The following is a 19,432-nucleotide window of genomic DNA, read 5'->3' as shown; positions in this document are numbered from 1 at the left end:
AGCATCTCATTGCAGTGCGATAGTGTTGAAAGGATCTGATTCCTACCCAGCAGCATCTCATTGCAGTGCGATAGTGTTGAAAGGATCTGATTCCTACCCAGCAGCATGTCATTGCAGTGCGATAGTGTTGAAAGGATCTGATTCCTACCCAGCAGCATCTCATTGCAGTGCGATAGTGTTGAAAGGATCTGATTCCTACCCAGCAGCATGTCATTGCAGTGCGATAGTGTTGAAAGGATCTGATTCCTACCCAGCAGCATGTCATTGCAGTGCGATAGTGTTGAAAGGATCTGATTCCTACCCAGCAGCATCTCATTGCAGTGCGATAGTGTTGAAAGGATCTGATTCCTACCCAGCAGCATCTCATTGCAGTGCGATAGTGTTGAAAGGATCTGATTCCTACCCAGCAGCCATTGCAGTGCGATAGTGTTGAAAGGATCTGATTCCTACCCAGCAGCCATTGGATGCTCCCAGCCCAGTCGAAGACAGGTGAGGTGACATCATTGGGACTGTCATAGCATCTGGTTTCTATCTCTCTCTGGGAGCAAGGGTCTGGGTTTCCCTCTCTCTGGGAGCAAGGGTCTGGGTTTCCCTCTCTCTGGGAGCAAGGGTCTGGGTTTCCCTCTCTCTGGGAGCAAGGGTCTGGGTTTCCCTCTCTCTGGGAGCAAGGGTCTGGGTTTCCCTCTCTCTGGGAGCAAGGGTCTGGGTTTCCCTCTCTCTGGGAGCAAGGGTCTGGGTTTCCCTCTCTCTGGGAGCAAGGGTCTGGGAGCAAGGGTCTTTTCCCTCTCTCTGGGAGCAAGGGTCTGGGTTTCCCTCTCTCTGGGAGCAAGGGTCTGGGTTTCCCTCTCTCTGGGAGCAAGGGTCTGGGTTTCCCTCTCTCTGGGAGCAAGGGTCTGGGTTTCCCTCTCTCTGGGAGCAAGGGTCTGGGTTTCCCTCTCTCTGGGAGCAAGGGTCTGGGTTTCCCTCTCTCTGGGAGCAAGGGTCTGGGTTTCCCTCTCTCTGGGAGGGGAGAGGTGTTAGGAGGACAGACAGACCAGAATAGTGCACTATATAGGGAATAGGGTGCCATTTGGGATGGTCTATGGACGATGGATGGGAGGTTTGTGGGGAAAGAGGTTGAGGGTACACGCTACGGTACACCTGGTGTGGAGTGGAGTTTATTCCAGAGCCGCAATGCTGCACAATTCACTATTACCCACGTTTCAAATTCCACTGTCCCAAAAGACAAGTCAACTAAAATAAGGCAATATTCCTAGGGAATTTGCAAATGTTCATTCGATATTACGCAACAGCCATTCAAGGAACAACTTAGCGTAGATGTATGTTTAAATGTATAGTCACTTGGTGCGTTCACAGCCTCAGAGCACCAGAGAGCGCGCAACAGAATTTACCGAAGCACCTGCTCAGATTCCACAATTCCAATCCAGTCGGTGTCAGACATCACAATGCTATGAAGACTAACGACAGAGCTAAATGACCATTTCCTGCGTGTTAAAACCTACATTCGGTTACAAGTCGTTTACTTGACAAGTCCTGTCGAGGCAAAGTGCCTGAGGGGTTTTTGTCGAATTCCACCCTCCCGTTTCGCTCCCGTCCTCCTGTTCAGCAGCAATTGGTCGATTTCCCCCCCCCGTCAGTCCACAGGATGAAATGAGGTGAAGGAAGGAGAGAGAGAAGTAGAGGGGGATGAATATCCGAAGGGATGGTTGAATAACGACGCAAGAAACACCCACCCCCAGTTTGAGTCTGGACTGACTGACGGAATAGTTGACTGAGAGAGGCTGAAACAAACCAGGGAGACGGAGACATACACCCTGGGGACTGAGAGGATCCGTGGGAAATAGGAGCGTTTAGGATTTGATGACTTGTGAGTTATGGATTGCTATTTCATTCATTCAGTATGGAATTGGTTTTGTTTCGAGTGCTTAGCCTATATTTATTATGGTCATTTACTCCGCGCTCTCAAAGGCAATCAATTGGATAGGTTGACTTGATCAAATATACTGATAAATTACCAAATTAATTGTAAAGGAATTGAAAGTTCTAGAATGTAACTAAACTTGTGGGCAATCTTCTCATCAGTTTCCTGTCGGGTGCACAAGTTAACAATTAACTTTTGAAGTAGGCACTGTGAGAGTTGCACAACTGGAGTAATTTAAGCCATTCAAATGTTTTTTGTTGTTGTGTGCCTATAAATCAAGTCAGAAATGATTTGTATGTATTATTAACTATCATTATTATGGTCTTCGTGGAATTTCATTGTAAATACAAAAAACAAAACAACGAAATATGTCTATTTTCCGGTTGTTTCCAGGGCGACAAGATGCGTTTTGTTCCTATCGCATATTCTATTGACGTGTAGGCTACATACTTCAGATTGACGAGGTTTATTTTGATTGGACTCCGTCAGGGATTATTACTTCACGAGTTTCATCAGCAGTTTCAGCTTTCAAATTGAATGTGCTGATTCGTGTATACTTCCTCTTTTGAAGAATAATTGGCCATAAGGGTTTACAAGTAGGGAAAAAACATCCAATGTTTGTCAGCAAATAGTTACTTCCCATAGGACACAAACTGGTTGAATCAACGCTGTTTACACGTCATTTAAACAACAATAAATAAATGCGGTGAAATTGAAACAACGTGGGAACCTGTCATGGAACTGTAAAAAAAAAACGTCATTGTTTCACCGACCGTTTAACCTAAATCTAATGACAATATATATATTTTTGTTTTGGTTAAATTGTATTGCATAAGTATAGCAAATAATGGTTTTGAAGAAAACATTTTATGCTTTTGCTTGTATAAAATAGTTTAAATGTCTAAAGGATATCTCTGTCATGAAGTCAATGTCCAGGTTTAGTTTGATGGACACAGATACTGCACATCTTAAGCCTGGTATCTCTGTATATAAAGACATGTTATTCACTTATGTCCAGGGATGTTGATTGGAAATCTATTTTCATCATCAATGCTGTTTGAGTATAATGAATGCATTGAATATAGTCATAGAACAAAAATGTACACAAGTGAGTAAAGCTGGTCATTTTCAGCCTACTGCCCTACACTCGTCCTATGTGGCAGTATTGTACTAGCTTCCTCCATTCCTGCGCTGCTGTTACAATCTGCCCGTCTTGTCAAAGCCTTAATGATGAGTGACAGACAAGTTGAGCTCTGCTTGTTCTCAATGTCAACAATGGCACTCAGGAAATGTTCTCTTGTGCCTGTCCGTCAAAATGTAACAAAGTCCTCTACTGTTCTGTTTCCAACTTCCCATTCTGAAAGTGACTCTCATCTTTCCCCTTTTCCCCTCACTCCCTTCTGCCTGCCCCCACTTGAGACTGGCTGGGCCTCGACACTGAAAAAGCCCGATAGCTATGGATGTCTGTTACTACTCAATGCTGGTCTCTCTCTCTCTCTCTCTCTCTCTCTCTCTCTCTCTCTCTCTCTCTCTCTCTCTCTCTCTCTCAATTTAAATTTTCAATTTAAGGGGCTTCATTGGCATGGGGAACGTATGTTACCATTGCCAAAGCAAGTAAACACTTACTCTCATACACTCTCTCTCTCTCGCTCTCTCACGCTCTCTCTCGCTCTCTTGCTCTTGCTCTCTCTCTCTTGCTCTTGCTCTCTCTCTCTCTCTCTCTCTCTCTCTCTCTCTCTCTCTCTCTCTCTCTCTCTCTCTCTCTCTCTCTCTCTCTCTCTCTCTCTCTCTCTCTCTCTCTCTTGTCTCTCTCTCTCTCTCTCTCTCTCATTGTCTCTCTCTCTCTCTCTCTCTCTCTCTCTCTCTCTCTTGCTCTCTCTCTCTCTCTCTCTCTCTCTCATTGTCTCTCTCTCTCTCGCTCTTGCTCTCTCTCTCTCGCTCTCTCTCTCTCATTGTCTCTCTCTCTCTCGCTCTCTCTCTCTCATTGTCTCTCTCTCTCTCATTGTCTCTCTCTCTCTCATTGTCTCTCTCTCTCTCATTGTCTCTCTCTCTCTTGTCTCTTTTCTCTCTCTGCTCTTGCTCTCTCTCTCTCGCTCTCTCTCTCTCATTGTCTCTCTCTCTCTCATTGTCTCTCTCTCTCTCTCTCATTGTCTCTCTCTCTCTCATTGTCTCTCTCTCTTTCTCTCTCTCTCATTGTCTCTCTCTCTCTCATTGTCTCTCTCTCTCTCATTGTCTCTCTCTCTCTCATTGTCTCTCTCTCTCTCATTGTCTCTCTCTCTCTCATTGTCTCTCTCTCTCTCATTGTCTCTCTCTCTCTCATTGTCTCTCTCTCTCTCATTGTCTCTCTCTCTCTCTCTCTCTCTCTCTCTCATTGTCTCTCTCTCTCTCATTGTCTCTCTCTCTCTCATTGTCTCTCTCTCTCTCATTGTCTCTCTCTCTCTCATTGTCTCTCTCTCTCTCTCTTTCTCTCTCTCTCTCATTGTCTCTCTCTCTCTCTCATTGTCTCTCTCTCTCTCTCATTGTCTCTCTCTCTCTCTCTCTCTCTCTCTCTCTCTCTCTCTCTCTCATTCTGTGTCCTCCTCTCTCTTGCTCGCTCGGTATTCTGCCACTGTGTTCTCTCTGTTTAGGGACAAATAGCATTCTAGTTTGCTCTGTTTTTTTGTTAATTCTTTCCAATGTGTCAAGTAATTCTCTTTTTGTTTTCTCATGATTTGGTTGGGTCTAATTGTGTTGCTGTCCTGGGGCTCTGTGGGGTGTGTTTGTGAACAGAGCCCCAGGACCAGCTTGCTTAGGGGACTCTTCTCCAGGTTCATCTCTCTGTAGGTGATGGCTTTGTTATGGAAGGTTTGGGAATCGCTTCCTTTTAGGTGGTTGTAAAATTTAACAGCTCTTTTCTAGATTTAGATAATTAGTGGGTATCGGCCTAATTCTGCTCTGCATGCATTATTTGGTGTTCTACGTTGTACACAGAGGATATTTTTGCAGAATTCTGCATGCAGAGTCTCAATTTGGTGTCTGTCCCATTTTGTGAAGTCTTGGTTGGTGAGCGGACCCCAGACCTCACAACCATAAAGGGCAATGGGCTCTATGACTGATTCAAATATTTTTTTAGCCAGATCCTAATTGGTATGTTGAAATTTATGTTCCTTTTGATGGCATAGAATGGCCTTCTTGCCTTGTCTCTCAGATTGTTCACAGCTTTGTGGAAGTTACCTGTGGCGCTGATGTTTAGGCCAAGGTATGTATCGTTTTTTGTGTGCTCTAGGGTAACAGTACCTAGATGGAATTTGTATTTGTGGTCCTGGCGACTGTACCTTTTTTGGAATACCATTATTTTGGTTTTACTGAGATTTACTGTCAGGGCCCAGGTCTGACAGAATATGTGCAGAAGATCTAGGTGCTGCTGTAGGCCCTCCTTGGTTGGTGACAGAAGCACCAGATCATCAGCAAACAGTAGACATTTGACTTTGGATTCTAGTAGGGTGAGGCTGGGTGCTGCAGACTTTTCTAGTGCCCGCGCCAATTCGTTGATATATATGTTGAAGAGGGTGGGACTTAAGCTGCATCCCTGTCTCACCCCACGACCCTGTGTCAAGAAATTAGTGTTTTTTGCCAATTTTAACCACACACTTGTTGTTTGTGTACATGGATTCTATAATGTTGTATGTTTTACCCCCAACACCACTTTCCAACAATTTGTATAGCAGACCCTCATGCCATATTGAGTCAAAGTGTTTTTTAAATCAACAAAGCATGAGAAGACTTTGCCTTTGTTTTGGTTTGTTTGGTTGTCAATTAGGGTGTGCAGGGTGAATACATGGTCTGTTGTACGGTAATTGACATTTGCTCAGTACATTTGTTTTCATTGAGGAAATGTACGAGTTCGCTGTTAATGATAATGCAGAGGATTTTCCCAAGGTTACTGTTGACGTATATTCCACGGTAGTTATTGGGGTCAAATTTGTCTCCACTTTTGTGGATTGGAGTGATCAGTCCTTGGTTCCAAATATTGGGGAAGATGCCAGAGCTAAGGATGATGTTAAAGAGTTTTAGTATAGCCAATTGGAATTTGTTGTCTGTATATTTGATCATTTCATTGAGGATACCATCAACACCACAGGCCTTTTTGGGTTGGAGAGTTTTTATTTTGTCCTGTAACTCATTCAAGGTAATTGGAGAATCTAGTGGGTTCTGGTAGTCTCTCTCTTTCTCTCTCTCTTTCTCTCTCTCTTTCTCTCTCTCTCTCTCTCTCTCTCTCTCTCTCTCTCTCTCTCTCTCTCTCTCTCTCTCTCTCTCTCTCTCTCTCTCTCTCTCTCTCTCTCTCTCTCTCTCTCTCTCTCTCTCTCTGTCTCTCTCTGTCTCTCTCTCTCTCTCTCTCTCTCTCTCTCTCTCTCTCTCTCTCTCTCTCTCTCTCTCTCTCTCTCTCTCTCTCTCTCTCTCTCTCTCTCTCTCTCTCTCTCTCTGTCTCTCTCTCTCTCTCTCTCTCTCTCTCTCTCTCTCTCTCTCTCTCTCTCTCTCTCTCTGTCTCTCTCTCTGTCTCTCTCTGTCTCTCTCTCTGTCTCTCTCTGTCTCTCTCTCTGTCTCTCTCTCTCTCTCTCTCTCTCTCTCTCTCTCTCTCTCTCTCTCTCTCTCTCTCTCTCTCTCTCTCTCTCTGTCTCTCTCTCTCTCTCTCTCTCTCTCTCTCTCTCTCTCTCTCTCTCTCTCTCTCTCTCTCACACACATCACTATTCCTAAAACCTCTTTCTAGTGCTCTCCAAAGCCCACAGCTGTGGCAGTCAGGCAGTGTTAAATAGTCTGTATTTTTCTCCCTCTCTCCGCTAGGTGCAGAAGGAGCATCACAGTTGTAAGGATGCTGATTGTAGGAGTCCCAATAAGGACGTGGTGTCCTCTGCTCTTCCTGGTGTTGGCTGTACATTTCCCAGCCCCTGCCCAGGGTCAAGGTAAGGGCTACACAGTGACTGGATGATTACCCAAAATGCTTCCGTTGGTCGTCTCCTCTGTCAGTTCCTCATTTGATGTGCAGGTTTGGTCCCATTTCATTCCGTCTCTAACTGTACGTGGACGTGACATTTCCACACCATGTCTTTGTTTTACATTCAAATAATACAATTTGATTCTTGTTTTGTTTGTCATGCTTTTTTTTTGTAAAGAATATTATTTGGGTGTAATCATATACATTTTTTACATGGAGCATAAACCCGAGCCTTACAATGACATATAAAGGCCCAGTCACAGAAGCACATCTGATTGCTATCATGCTTAGCTGGGCTGCCGACTTGATGTCCCCAAGATGATTGTTTAATCAGTCATCTATCATGTAATAACCTTCACCTGTTTTCAATGGAAGAACCCTGTGGAGGAGGTTTCGTCTGCTCTGGTCTTGGAGACAAACTGGGTTTAAATTCTATTCGCAATTATTTCAAATACTTGTTTTATCTGCGCTTGATTGAGCCTGTCTGGTTTAATTGGGCAATAGAATAATCTCAAATGGCAAACCCTCAAACCCATCTGGCAATCTAGGCAGACTCAGTTAACCCCGCCCAAATAGTTGAAAGATGTTGAATAGTATGTGAACCCAGGTCTGCTGTGAGTGGATTGGAAAGGGAGAACATTCAGGATCCTATCTGAGGGGGGGGGGGGGATCATATGAAAACGTCCTCCAGGGACACATCTACATTTAATTGGCCTGTCTGTGTGCTGTTTGGACTCAGCTCAGCTCAGGATTCCATCCAGGCCTTGGAGTGAAAAGATCCCAAATGACATCCTATTCCCTATGTAGTGCACTACTTTTAACCAGGACTCATAGGGAATAGGGTTCTGGTCTAAAGTAGTGCACGATATATAGGGAATAGGGTTCCATAGGGCTCTGGTCTAAAGTAGTGCACTATATATAGGGAATAGGGTTCCATAGGGCTCTGGTCTAAAGTAGTGTACTATATAGGGAATAGGGTTCCATAGGGCTCTGGTCTAAAGTAGTGCACTATATAGGGAATAGGGTTCCATAGGGCTCTGGTCTAAAGTAGTGCATTATATAGGGATTAGGGTTCCATAGGGCTCTGGTCTAAAGTAGTGCACTATATAGGGAATAAGGTGCCATTCGGTAGAGTAAAGCATCTGGTGTGGGAGTGGAGGCTCTGTGGACTGGTGTGGAGCTGACCTGGGTTCATCTGGTGTGGGAGTGGAGGCTCTGTGGACTGGTGTGGAGCTGACCTGGGTTAGATTAGTATTTGTTTTCTTTTCAAATACTTGGAAAGTTCAGATAAGCTTGCCTGGCGCAGTGGAACCAATGGGATAGTTCCAACCCCTGACAGTGTCATCCCTGTCCATCTGGCAGTCCAGGCAGGCTCAATCAAGCCATTAACAAATACTATTTGAACCCAGATCTGGTGTGAAGTGGGGAATTTCTGACTCCTGTCTGTGGAGGGTGTATATATAATGTATATCTGGTCTGCACGTCTCTCCCCCACGGCTACTGACTCCTGTCTGTGGAGGGTGTATATATAATGTATATCTGGTCTGCACGTCTCTCCCCCACGGCTACTGACTCCTGTCTGTGGAGGGTGTATATATAATGTATATCTGGTCTGCACGTCTCTCCCCCACGGCTACTGACTCCTGTCTGTGGAGGGTGTATATATAATGTATATCTGGTCTGCATGTCTCTCCCCCACGGCTCGCTCCTCGGGTCAAGCTTAGGCCACTTACCATTTCCTGTATATATAATACACTGGGAGTTCAATTTGTTTTAAAACAAGAAGTGATTTTAGGTTATTTGAACCCCCAGTCACCACTGTCTTCCGTCTCCTATTGTAGTGGACACTGGACACAACTAGCTGCTACAACCTGTAACAGAGAACCTCTTTATCTGTCTCTGGGCACCACAGTGTGTTGTCAGGCTCTGGGGTCAGTGGCAAGCTGTTTCATCCTTCTGTAGCTCATTTGGTAGAGCATGGCGCTTGTAACGCCAGGGTAGTTGGTTCGATCCCCGGGACCACCCATACGTAGAATGTATGCACACATGACTGTAAGTCGCTTTGGATAAAAGCGTCTGCTAAATGGCATTTTATATATTATTATTATTATTATTATTATTATTATATGACAGAGTCCTTCGCTAATGATTCCCTATTGATTCCATGTCTGTCTGTATGGGTCAGCTCCGTGCTGTGGCATCAGCATGTCTGTCTGTCTGTCTGTCTGTCTGTCTGTCTGTCTGTCTGTCTGTCTGTCTTGTCTGTCTGTATGGGTCAGCTCCGTGCTGTGGCATCAGCATGTCTGTCTGTCTGGGTCAGCTCCGTGCTGTGGCATCAGCATGTCTGTCTGTCTGGGTCAGCTCCGTGCTGTGGCATCAGCATGTCTGTCTGTATGGGTCAGCTCCGTGCTGTGGCATCAGCATGTCTGTCTGTCTGTCTGTCTGTATGGGTCAGCTCCGTGCTGTGGCATCAGCATGTCTGTCTGTATGGGTCAGCTCCGTGCTGTGGCATCAGCATGTCTGTCTGTATGGGTCAGCTCCGTGCTGTGGCATCAGCATGTCTGTCTGTCTGTATGGGTCAGCTCCGTGCTGTGGCATCAGCATGTCTGTCTGTCTGTATGGGTCAGCTCCGTGCTGTGGCATCAGCATGTCTGTCTGTCTGTATGGGTCAGCTCCGTGCTGTGGCATCAGCATGTCTGTCTGTATGGGTCAGCTCCGTGCTGTGGCATCAGCATGTCTGTCTGTATGGGTCAGCTCCGTGCTGTGGCATCAGCATGTCTGTCTGTCTGTCTGTCTGTATGGGTCAGCTCCGTGCTGTGGCATCAGCATGTCTGTCTGTCTGTCTGTATTTGTCAGCTCCGTGCTGTGGCATCAGCATGTCTGTCTGTCTGTATGGGTCAGCTCCGTGCTGTGGCATCAGCATGTCTGTCTGTCTGTATGGGTCAGCTCCGTGCTGTGGCATCAGCATGTCTGTCTGTCTGTATGGGTCAGCTCCGTGCTGTGGCATCAGCATGTCTGTCTATCTGTATGGGTCAGCTCCGTGCTGTAGCATCAGCATGTCTGTCTGTCTGTATGGGTCAGCTCCGTGCTGTGGCATCAGCATGTCTGTCTGTCTGTATGGGTCAGCTCCGTGCTGTGGCATCAGCATGTCTGTCTGTCTGTATGGGTCAGCTCCGTGCTGTGGCATCAGCATGTCTGTCTGTCTGTATGGGTCAGCTCCGTGCTGTGGCATCAGCATGTCTGTCTGTCTGTCTGTATGGGTCAGCTCCGTGCTGTGGCATCAGCATGTCTGTCTGTCTGTCTGTATGGGTCAGCTCCGTGCTGTGGCATCAGCATGTCTGTCTGTCTGTATGGGTCAGCTCCGTGCTGTGGCATCAGCATGTCTGTCTGTCTGTATGGGTCAGCTCCGTACTGTGGCATCAGCATGTCTGTCTGTCTGTATGGGTCAGCTCCGTGCTGTGGCATCAGCATGTCTGTCTGTCTGTATGGGTCAGCTCCGTGCTGTGGCATCAGCATGTCTGTCTGTCTGTATGGGTCAGCTCCGTGCTGTGGCATCAGCATGTCTGTCTGTCTGTATGGGTCAGCTCCGTGCTGTGGCATCAGCATGTCTGTCTGTCTGTATGGGTCAGCTCCGTGCTGTGGCATCAGCATGTCTGTCTGTCTGTATGGGTCAGCGCCGTGCTGTGGCATCAGCATGTCTGTCTGTCTGTCTGTATGGGTCAGCGCCGTGCTGTGGCATCAGCATGTCTGTCTGTTTGTCTGTATGGGTCAGCTCCGTGCTGTGGCATCAGCATGTCTGTCTGTATGGGTCAGCTCCGTGCTGTGGCATCAGCATGTCTGTCTGTATGGGTCAGCTCCGTGCTGTGGCATCAGCATGTCTGTCTGTCTGTCTGTATGGGTCAGCTCCGTGCTGTGGCATCAGATCAGCCTTTAGTTTCCTAATTAAAAACAAGGTGTTTCATTTGAGCGTGTTAACATCTAGATTGGTGAATTTGTAGGGATGAGAGTGGCAGAAAAACAGTTCAATAAAACCCAAACAGATGGTTGTGTTTTCATTTACCTGCAACAGTTGAGTACACTCTTACAACGAGAGGTTTCAAAAGGGTTCTTCTGCTGTCCCCATAGGAGAACCCTTTTGGGTTCCACGTAGAAGAGCCGAAGAACCCTTTTTTTTCCCCCTTTTCTCCCCCATTTCATGGTATCCAATTGTTTAGTAGCTACTATCTTGTCTCATCGCTACAACTCCTGTACGGGCTCGGGAGAGACAAAGGTCGAAAGCCATGTGTCCCCCGATACACAACCCAACCAAGCCGCATGCTTCTTAACACAGCGCGCATCCAACCCGGAAGCCAGCCGCACCAATGTGTCGGAGGAAACACCGTGCACCTGGCGACCTGGTTAGCGTGCACTGCGCCCGGCCCGCCACAGGAGTCGCTGGTGCGCGATGAGACAAGGATTTCCCTACCGGCCAAACCCTCCCTAACCCGGACGACGCTAGGCCAATTGTGCGTCGCCCCACGAACCTCCTGGTCGTGGCCGGTTGCGACAGAGCCTGGACTCGAACCCAGAGTCTCTGGTGGCACAGCTAGCACTGCGATGCGATGCCCTAGACCACTGCGCCACCCGGGAGCCGAAGAACCCTTTTAAGGTTCTAGATAGCACCTTTTTTTCTGGGAGTGTGGAGTGTGGAGTGTGGAGTGTGGAGTGTGAGTGTGGAGTGTGAGTGTAGAGTGTAGAGTGTAGAGTGTAGAGTGTAGAGTGTAGAGTGTAGAGTGTAGAGTGTAGAGTGTAGAGTGTAGAGTGTAGAGTGTAGTGGTCATAATGGCCTGTGTTGTTAATGCTACTCGGTTCATGTTCCTTTTAAATCCATGTCTGGGGTTTCATTTAGGCCTGGATGAGTAGAACGAGGAACATATTGACGTTCTATGTAAACCTGATTCACATTATCCAAAGAACTCTTGGTCAATATCTCTTCTCTAATCCCCACGTTTGTGGTATTTAACATGACAGTACTCTTAACCAACTTTGACTGAACGGCACCGAATGTATACTGCAGCCTCATTCTCCACATGGTGTGATGGAGGACTAGCAGAACAGTCTTAAAATGTAAATACCCTCAGCAGGGATTACCATGCTGGTAACAGATAAATGTTCAAAAAAGATGAAGCTAAGGCCTTAGTCAGGTAGGTGAGCAGCGTGCCGAGAGAGGGAAGACAGACAGACAGACAGACATAAAGACAGGTAAAGGGCTCAGAGGATTCAGGGGTAAGTGCTATCTGCCACAACAGAAGACTCCTCACATGGAGGAGAGGGATGAGAGGAGAGGGGGAGGAGAGGAGAGGGGGAGGAGAGATAAAACCACTTGAAAGGGCTGCTTGTTGTTGTACGGTTGTCTGTTCTAATGTATATTGTAATGTAACTGTCATAGAGCCACTTTGTGTTTAATCATTGAGAAGTGAGAGAATGGTTGGGAACAGGTGGAGTAATGACATGCTGATAGCCAAGGTGGAGTAATGACATGCTGATAGCCAAGGGTGAGTAATGACATGCTGATAGCCAAGGTGGAGTAATGACATGCTGATAGCCAAGGTGGAGTAATGACATGCTGATAGCCAAGGTGGAGTAATGACATGCTGATAGCCAAGGTGGAGTAATGACATGCTGATAGCCAAGGGTGAGTAATGACATGCTGATAGCCAAGGTGGAGTAATGACATGCTGATAGCCAAGGGTGAGTAATGACATGCTGATAGCCAAGGGTGAGTAATGACATGCTGATAGCCAAGGGTGAGTAATGACATGCTGATAGCCAAGGGTGAATAATGACATGCTGATAGCCAAGGGTGAGTAATGACATGCTGATAGCCAAGGGTGAATAATGACATGCTGATAGCCAAGGGTGAATAATGACATGCTGATAGCCAAGGGTGAGTAATGACATGCTGATAGCCAAGGGTGAATAATGACATGCTGATAGCCAAGGGTGGAGTAATGAAATGCATCACATCATGAAGGAATCCCTCTCACAGCTACTGTGTTCATCTGTGGAATCCTCGACTCACAATAGTGTTCCATTGTTCCTCTCGGAATCCTCCACACCCTCATCCTCACACAGAGCAAATGGACGTATGTGTTCCTATACATTATTCAGATCTCATGTTCAGCTGAGTCAGGCTGACAGATGCTCCCATACTCTCGAGGGGAGGGAGGGGGGGAATGATCTACCAGAGGGTTGCTGGCATCAATATCTCAGGTGCCACATACTGCCGATGTCCCCTTGACAGGAACATATCCCCTGCTTCAGTCTCTCCGACGTTACGTGTGTATATCGGCGGGTTGACAAAAGCAGAAGACTAATGTCTATCTGGTCTAATAAACATCCTGTCCTCCGTCAACTCAATTCATGTGCAGTGAGTCAGACAGTACAAATGGAAAGTACTTAAAGATGGCAATTTGTGAATTTGTAGCTACTTCTGGCAAGGCAGTTGGTGTTAAATAGCTCACATTATATTCACATCTAGTATCCAGTCATTATTTAATTGTCTTTTCTATTTCCCAGGTGGTTTTAAATACCTCACATTATATTCACATCTAGTATCCAGTCATTATTTAATTGTCTTTTCTGTTTCCCAGGTGGTTTTAAATACCTCACATTATATTCACATCTAGTATCCAGTTATTATTTAATTGTCTTTTCTGTTTCCCAGGTGGTTTTAAATACCTCACATTATATTCACATCTAGTATCCAGCCATTATTTAATTGTCTTTTCTGTTTCCCAGGTGGTTTTAAATACCTCACATTATATTCACATCTAGTATCCAGTTATTATTTAATTGTCTTTTCTATTTCCCAGGTGGTTTTAAATACCTCACATTATATTCACATCTAGTATCCAGTTATTATTTAATTGTCTTTTCTGTTTCCCAGGTGGTTTTAAATACCTCACATTATATTCACATCTAGTAACCAGTCATTATTTAATTGTCTTTTCTGTTTCCCAGGTGGTTTTAAATACCTCACATTATATTCACATCTAGTATCCAGTTATTATTTAATTGTCTTTTCTATTTCCCAGGTGGTTTTAAATACCTCACATTATATTCACATCTAGTATCCAGTCATTATTTAATTGTCTTTTCTGTTTCCCAGGTGGTTTTAAATACCTCACATTATATTCACATCTAGTATCCAGTTATTATTTAATTGTCTTTTCTGTTTCCCAGGTGGTTTTAAATACCTCACATTATATTCACATCTAGTATCCAGTCATTATTTAATTGTCTTTTCTGTTTCCCAGGTGGTTTTAAATACCTCCCATTATATTCACATCTAGTATCCAGTTATTATTTAATTGTCTTTTCTGTTTCCCAGGTGGTTTTAAATACCTCACATTATATCCACATCTAGTATCCAGTTATTATTTAATTGTCTTTTCTGTTTCCCAGGTGGTTTTAAATACCTCACATTATATTCACATCTAGTATCCAGTTATTATTTAATTGTCTTTTCTATTTCCCAGGTGGTTTTAAATACCTCACATTATATTCACATCTAGTATCCAGTCATTATTTAATTGTCTTTTCTGTTTCCCAGGTGGTTTTAAATACCTCACATTATATCCACATCTAGTATCCAGCCATAACTGTTTAAGGTGTCACCAAATACCTCTATTCATGACAAACCTGTTTATACACACGGTTAGATAAAACACTAGAGATCAATGTGTCGGAGGAAACACCGTACACCTGGCGACCTGGTCAGCTTGCACTGTGCCCGGCCCGCCACAGGAGTCGCTAGTGCACGGTGAGACAAGGACATCCCTGCCGGCCAAACCCTAATCCGGACGAAGCTGGGCCAATTGTGTGCCACCCTATGGACCTCCCAGTCGCGGCCGGCTGTGACTGAGCCTGGATACGAACACAGAATCTCTGGTGGCACAGCGAGCACTGCGATGCAGTGCCTTAGACCACTGCGATGCAGTGCCTTAGACCACTGTGATGCAGTGCCTTAGACCACTGTGATGCAGTGCCTTAGACCACTGTGATGCAGTGCCTTAGACCACTGTGATGCAGTGCCTTAGACCACTGTGATGCAGTGCCTTAGACCACTGCGATGCAGTGCCTTAGACCACTGTGATGCAGTGCCTTAGACCACTGTGATGCAGTGCCTTAGACCACTGTGATGCAGTGCCTTAGACCACTGTGATGCAGTGCCTTAGACCACTGTGATGCAGTGCCTTAGACCACTGTGATGCAGTGCCTTAGACCACTGTGATGCAGTGCCTTAGACCACTGCGATGCAGTGCCTTAGACCACTGCGATGCAGTGCCTTAGACCACTGCGATGCAGTGCCTTAGACCACTGTGATGCAGTGCCTTAGACCACTGTGATGCAGTGCCTGAGACCACTGTGATGCAGTGCCTGAGACCACTGTGATGCAGTGCCTGAGACCACTGTGATGCAGTGCCTGAGACCACTGTGATGCAGTGCCTGAGACCACTGTGATGCAGTGCCTGAGACCACTGCGATGCAGTGCCTGAGACCACTGCGATGCAGTGCCTGAGACCACTGCGATGCAGTGCCTGAGACCACTGCGATGCAGTGCCTGACCACTGCGATGCAGTGCCTGAGACCACTGTGATGCAGTGCCTGAGACCACTGCGATGCAGTGCCTGAGACCACTGCGATGCAGTGCCTGAGACCACTGCGATGCAGTGCCTGAGACCACTGCGATGCAGTGCCTGAGACCACTGCGATGCAGTGCCTGAGACCACTGCGATGCAGTGCCTGAGACCACTGCGATGCAGTGCCTGAGACCACTGCGATGCAGTGCCTGAGACCACTGCGATGCAGTGCCTGAGACCACTGCGATGCAGTGCCTGAGACCACTGCGATGCAGTGCCTGAGACCACTGCGATGCAGTGCCTGAGACCACTGCGATGCAGTGCCTGGGACCACTGCGATGCATTGCCTGAGACCACTGCGATGCATTGCCTGAGACCACTGTGATGCAGTATGGGACCATTGTGATGGCATTATGGGGACCACTGTGATGCATTATGGGGTGCCTGGACCACTGCGCTGCAGTGCCTGGACCACTGCGATGCAGTGCCTGAGACCATGCGCTAGTGCCTGAGACCACTGGGGTGCAGTGCCTGATGGCATTACCACTGCGCCATTATGGGAGGCCCTATTTTCGCTTGATGTCATTATGGGGTATTGTGATGGCATTATTTACTGAACACAGAAACCACCCCCAGATGGCATTATGGGGTATTGTGATATCAGGCATTATGGGGTATTGTGATGGCATTATGGGGTATTGTGATGGCATTATGGGGTATTGTGATGGCATTATGGGGTATTGTGATGGCATTATGGGGTATTGTGATGTCATTATGGGGTATTGTGATGGCATTATGGGGTATTGTGATGGCATTATGGGGTATTGTGATGGCATTATGGGGTATTGTGATGTCATTATGGGGTATTGTGATGGCATTATGGGGTATTGTGATGGCATTATGGGGTATTGTGATGGCATTATGGGGTATTGTGATGGCATTATGGGGTATTGTGATGGCATTATGGGGTATTGTGATGGCATTATGGGGTATTGTGATGGCATTATGGGGTATTGTGATGGCATTATGGGGTATTGTGTGTAGATTGATCAGGAACAAAAAATATGTAGTTCATTTTAGAGTAAAGCTGAAACGTAACAAAATGTGGAAAAGAATCAAGGGGTCTGAATACACTGTATTTACTCAACACAGAAACCACCCCCAGATGAGTTCCTATCAGGTTTATAGGAGATATTTCCTTATCACTTTATTGTCTTAGATCTTCTCATTGTATTCTCATCTTCTCATTGTCTTAACACAGAAACCACCCCCAGATGAGTTCCTATCAGGTTTATAGGAGATATTTACTGAACACAGAAACCCCCCCTAGATGAGTTCCTATCAGGTTTATAGGAGATATTTACTGAACACAGAAACCACCCCCAGATGAGTTCCTATCAGGTTTATAGGAGATATTTACTGAACACAGAAACAACCCCCAGATGAGTTCCTATCAGGTTTATAGGAGATATTTACTGAACACAGAAACCCCCCCTAGATGAGTTCCTATCAGGTTTATAGGAGATATTTACTGAACACAGAAACAACCCCCAGATGAGTTCCTATCAGGTTTATAGGAGATATTTACTGAACACAGAAACCCCCCCTCAGATGAGTTCCTATCAGTTTAGTGATGATATATATCTATTCCTCTAACCTAAACGTTTCCCTTTATTCTTCATCATTTATTTAAAGCTTGTGCCAGATTGTATATAACTTTACATGCCTATATTCCTCCTAATAAACAGCTTCAAGTCCCTATACGGTAGATACTGTAGTATATTCATAGATTTATAGACATGTAAAGATTACATTGGTACCCATTCTTCTACTTGCAAGGACATTGAGCCTTGTCTTCTCAACTTCTCATTGTCTTCTCAACTTCTCATTGTCTTCTCAACTTCTCATTGTCTTCTCAACTTCTCATTGTCTTCTCATTGTCTTCTCAACTTCTCATTGTCTTCTCAACTTCTCATTGTCTTCTCATCTTCTCATTGTCTTATCATCTTCTCATTGTCTTCTCATCTTCTCATTGTCTTATCATCTTCTCATTGTATTCTCATCTTCTCATTGTATTCTCATCTTCTCATTGTATTCTCATCTTCTCATTGTATTCTCATCTTCTCATTGTCTTCTCATCTTCTCATTGTATTCTCATCTTCTCATTGTCTTCTCATTGTCTTCTCATCTTCTCATTGTCTTCTCATCTTCTCATTGTCTTCTCATCTTCTCATTGTCTTCTCATTGTCTTCTCATTGTATTCTCATTGTATTCTCATCTTCTCATTGTCTTCTCATCTTCTCATTGTCTTCTCATTGTATTCTCATCTTCTCATTGTCTTCTCATTCTCATTGTCATTTCTCATTGTATTCTCATCTTCTCATTGTTGTATTCTCATTGTTCTCATTGTCTTCTCATTGTATTCTCATCTTCTCATTGTATTCTCATCTTCTCATTGTCTTCTCATCTTCTCATTGTCTTCTCATCTTCTCATTGTCTTCTCATCTGTCTTCTCATTGTATTCTCATCTTCTCATTGTATTCTCATTGTTTCTCATTGTATTCTCATTGTATTCTCATTGTCTTCTCATTGTCTTCTCAACTTCTCATTGTCTTCTCAACTTCTCATTGTCTTCTCATTGTCATTGTCTTCTCAACTTCTCATTGTCTTCTCAACTTCTCATTCTCATTGTCTTCTCAACTTCTCATTGTCTTCTCAACTCAAAAGTTGGCAATGTAGCAGTGTGGTTCTGGTGACTAGTTTGTAGTTCAACTAACATAGACTGTAGACCAAGTAAATGGTGAAAGTGCTATGCAACAACCTTATTAATATTTTTGAGTCAATCTCAGATCGTAGTATTTCACCATACTACTGGAATTTCGTCTGTCTATAACTGGGGGAAAAAGAGTACCACTTTACATTTGGTTGTTCTTATTGGCTACAAGAAACACCATGCTGTTACATGGTACTAAAAAGTAAGAGCAGCTTCATGTAAAAAAACAGTCACATTCTCTTCCTCATAGCAGCCTGCGTATAGAAACAGCAGATAGCATCAATATCTAGCTATAGCCTAGCTGCGCTAACGTAATCTCAAGAGAATGTCTTCCACTGACTGTTCTTTCCATCGGGACAGCAGGTGAATATCCAGCTATAGCCTAGCTGCGCTAACGTAATCCTAAGAGAATGTCTTCCACTGACTGTTCTCTCCATCGGGACAGCAGGTGAATATCCAACTATAGCCTAGCTGCGCTAACGTAATCCTAAGAGAATGTCTTCCACTGACTGTTCTCTCCATTGGGACGGCAGGTGAATATCCAGCTATAGCCTAGCTGCGCTAACGTAATCCTAAGAGAATGTCTTCCACTGACTGTTCTCTCCATCGGGATGGCAGGTGAAGCTGATTGATTCTCCATCAACTGAGAGATCAAACATTTACTGACTCTTAACAGTCTGCAAGCACCTGTCTTTTTGAAAGGAAATGTCGATGCCGTCATCGACTTAGAAACGTTAGCCTGGAATCCCATCTGATTTGCTCTGTTTCACAATGATTTTACATGAAACAAAGTTTATCAGTTGGGATTTCAGGCTATAAAAATGCCTCCCCTCCCCCTATGTCCTTACTAGTTAAAAAATGGTGTCTCAAAAAGCAAGACAATATGTCTGACATTTAAGAACCCTCTTTGTCTATAACGGTTTGGTTTGCAATATGTTATTCAATATGTTATTCTACAAGAATATGTTATTCTACAAGAATATGTTATTCTACAACAATATGTTATTCCACAACGATATGTTATTCCACAACGATATGTTATTCTACAACAATATGTTATTCCACAACGATATGTTATTCTACAACAATATGTTATTCCACAACGATATGTTATTCCACAACGATATGTTATTCTACAACAA

The 19,432-nt window shown here is 44.9% G+C and overlaps 1 protein-coding gene across 1 annotated transcript in view; it reads left to right on the top strand.

Annotated features, from left to right (window-relative positions):
• Positions 1-1,469: 1,469 nt before the first annotated feature.
• The window catches only part of LOC124020799 (collagen alpha-1(XIV) chain-like), a 268,028-nt gene continuing 250,065 nt past the window's right edge, over positions 1,470-19,432 (top strand). The window contains exons 1-2 of the mRNA XM_046336070.1: positions 1,470-1,867; positions 6,743-6,861. The gene's annotated coding sequence lies outside the window, so the exon portion shown is untranslated. The remainder of the gene's footprint in view (positions 1,868-6,742; positions 6,862-19,432) is intronic.

Source organism: Oncorhynchus gorbuscha, unplaced genomic scaffold (assembly GCF_021184085.1).
Source record: "Oncorhynchus gorbuscha isolate QuinsamMale2020 ecotype Even-year unplaced genomic scaffold, OgorEven_v1.0 Un_scaffold_914, whole genome shotgun sequence".
Classification (NCBI taxonomy): domain Eukaryota; kingdom Metazoa; phylum Chordata; class Actinopteri; order Salmoniformes; family Salmonidae; genus Oncorhynchus; species Oncorhynchus gorbuscha.
Note: the sequence above shows the minus strand (reverse complement) of the source record. Positions and strands in the feature narration are given on the sequence as shown.